The sequence below is a fragment of the Ascaphus truei genome, chromosome 6 (assembly GCF_040206685.1).
Source record: "Ascaphus truei isolate aAscTru1 chromosome 6, aAscTru1.hap1, whole genome shotgun sequence".
Classification (NCBI taxonomy): Eukaryota; Metazoa; Chordata; class Amphibia; order Anura; family Ascaphidae; genus Ascaphus; species Ascaphus truei.
This window is the reverse complement of record NC_134488.1, coordinates 45,598,242-45,601,850: the sequence shown is the minus strand read 5'-3', so window position 1 is coordinate 45,601,850 and position 3,609 is coordinate 45,598,242.

Here is a 3,609-nt window from a genome sequence, read left to right as displayed (position 1 = left end):
CAAGTGATTTCTCTTCTGGAGCTAGGGACGTGACATTGGCTGGCGAAGGACAGGGAGTTACCAAAGGAGGCTCATAGGGGTGACCTGCAGGGGTTAATACAGGATTGACCTTGGGAACAGCACTTAGGAATTCAAACTTAGTATGTGGAGGTAGAAGGGATTCCTTCTCTGACGGGAAGGGCGCACAGGACTGCCTAGCAGGGGTTAAAGCAGGAAAAACCTCAAGGGCTGGAATGGGAGATTCAGAGTTAAAAATAGAGGGAAAAAGGGATTCGTTCTCGGATACTGGAGCCTTAGTGTTTGCTAGAGAAATATACGTATACTCCAAGGGAACCTCACAGGACTGATCAGCAGGGGTTAACGTAGACATATCATTGGTGTCAGAGTACCCGGGCGTACAATCCTGTGACAGGGCAGCGTAGCTGGCCCGAGGGCGATCCATCTGTCCCATGCTCTGGCGTGAGAGTGAAAACCATCTTCCAGACTGGGACGTTTTTTCCCACAGGGTCAGGTTTTCAGGCCGGGACAGGTTTTTAGACAGGGACCAGTTCTCAGAAAGGGGAAGTTTTTCAGACTGGGACAGGTTTTCAAACTGGGACCGGTTTTCAGACTGGGAGGTTAAATCAGGGCTAGGGACCATGGCAGCTTCTACGTTAGGGGGCAGTGATAGTGGGTCAGTTTGGTCATTTCCCAGAGAGGGAGATACGTCCCCAGGTTTAGCGACAGGACTGGCAGACAGGGGGACTGCCAAGCGGCAGCGTAGCTGGCGAGGAGAGGGTCCTGTTCCTTTATGCAAATGTACAAAGTCAGGGAAAGTACACAGAGTGTGTTTTGTGCGTGAGCCAACATGAAGAGAGGGTCCTGTTGTACTAGGTGAATGTCCAATGTGAATGTCCAATGATAAGGCCAAGGCATAGAGTGCATTACGGGCGTTGGCAAGTTTGATAGGATTCACATTATCCCAGGTTAAAGGGGAACCAGGGGAGTAAACGGAAGCGGCCAGAGACTGTTTTAAGTCCTTGAGGCAGTAAGCCTTACTAATCATTACGGCATCGGCGTTGCAAAGGGGTTAAACCTTCATACATATTCTGATCTTCAATCAGGGGTAGAATTTCGCACAGATACTGTTTTTCAAACTGGGGCTGGTCTGCAGGCTGGGACAGGATTTCAGACAGAAACATACCAACCCTCACCACAGGGCAGAGTCAGGAGTTCCCCGCTTCAGCTTAGGAGCGCGGGAGTGGACTCTGCGCGTGCGGCGACCATGGCCCATGGTACTGGTCTCAGGAAAGGGTAGGCAGACCAGAGTGGGCACACCGCCTGGCTACACTGGTAAACCAGTGCTTCAGCGCAAGAGTCCTGAGCGGGCTGGAGAATCCTCCGCAACAGCACAGGAAAAGACCTCTGCGTGAAAATAGCAGCAGGCCTCAGGAAACCAGGAAGCTGAAGCACGCTGGGGATCAATGCTTCAGCACAGGAACAAGAACTAGGACAAACAGAGTAGAACGAGAAAAACAAGCCAGGGGCTTGTGGCAGAACATACGGTGACATCCAGGAAGGACTATGCTCGGCAGGGAGCATTGTGGGAAGGCAGTACTTAAAGGTCAGTGAACCAATAGCAGAAGGGGCGTGTGACAGCATTGCTTCAATGAGTGAATCAAGGCTGCAGTAATGATGAGACAGAGGCTCCAAAATGGGGTCGTTGGCTCCTTAAGGGCTGCGACATCCTGATTGGCGTGAGCTGGGGGGTCGGATAACCCCCCTTCCCCCACGGAGTGGGAAGGCTGCTTGTCCCCTCCCATCTAGCGGGAGGGGGGTGAGAGGGAATAAAGTGAGGGTCCCTGGGGGGAAGAATCAGAGCTAACGGAATTATTTCCCTTACCTTAGAGAATTTTTGCTGCGGATCTGCACATCTTTCCAGTTATGATGAAAGGCCTCTTGGATTACAGCAGCTCCCCGCTGTATGAAGACCCCTCGAGCACTGCCAGCCTCACCCACCTGGATCCTGATTCCGATGCTGCGGCTGCAACAGAGGATCAGGTAAGTGTCCCTGCCCCGCGCAGATCCCAGCGCAGAGGTGCGGGCAGAAACCCACGTGCCCATTCCCCCAGCCCGGCCAGGTCCCCCACCAAGCGCAGACGCCTCCCGCCAGCGTCCGCTACTTCCCCTGTCCCCTCCACTGCTCCCAGGGCCTCCCCCAAGCGCCCCTCTTCCCGAGGCCGCCTCCCGGTTCTATTATAAACAGAAGCAATTAAAAATGATGACATATGTATGTTAGCACTTCACAATATGTACTCACCCACCAGCCAACCATGCCCAAAATGCCCATTTTCAAATGCATGGAAAACTGATGAGTTTCTAAGGATAGATGAATCATGGCTGTAACCACAGAATCTGGCTACTACATTCATTATCTTCATTTTTGCATCGCATACCACCTGCACATTCAGGGAATGGTAGTGTTTCCTATTACGGTATGCATGCTCACTCTGACTAGGCGGGATCAAGGCAACATGTGTGCAATCGATGGCACCCATCACACATGGCATCCCTGCAATGTTATAGAAGCCATTTCTGACTTCCAGACACTCTGTCTGGTCACTAGGAAACTGAATATAATTCCTAGCGCGTCTAGTCAGTGCACATAGAAACTGGCTAAAGGCCCGCGAGAATGATGACTGCGAGACCCCGCCCACTATGCCCACAGTTGTTTGAAAAGACGCAGAAGCCAAAAAATGTAATGAGCACAGCATTTTAACAAGCCCAGGGACTGCACGACCTCTGCTTGTTACACTATCCAAATCTGGTCTTAGTTCTTCGTAAAGAGCTAAGATTGCTGCTGAACTCAATCTATAACGATTTATAATCTCCTCCTCACTCAGCCCATCTAAAAGTGTTCTTTCACAGTACACACGTGGACGGGCTACCAACATGTGTCTCCTCTGTCTCCTCCTCCTATCCCTCTCCTGTCCCTCTCCTCCCCCTCTCACATCCTGTTTATTTTGTCCCTCCTGCAAAACAAGCATCCGCCTTCTCATCAGCAAACGTCTGGCTTGCATATCCATGTCGACGTCACAAGGAGGGTTGATTGTTCCTCCTTTAAATACATATGTGATTATGTAACGTGTCAGATGCCAATTAACCTGTTGACTACATATAATCGCTGTAGCAAAACTAATTACTGTTGATAAACAATGAGTAACTGTTAATATGCACATAAAAACATGCGACTAATATAATGAGCCATGTTTGATACTGACTACACAAAATGTGGAACAACAAGCTTACAACACAATCAAAATCCATTCAATTGCTATGTACACAAGTGTATGCGATTAATTTTGTTAACAATAATTTTGTCACATATATGACAGCACATAGCACGATGAAGGTGTTTATTAGTAATCATTTGAAACATTAACACACTTGATTCTGCTTCACATAAGATCATGGAAAAAAAAAATATTAACATATCCATATCTCATTTGTGATTTAATTGCTGTCTGAAGAACAATAGGAACATGCAAGTGTAGCAGTGCATTGTGTCAAACGTATTCATGGAATGTTATTGTGTGAACATAATTGGAAACACGATTGTTTCAGTACTAC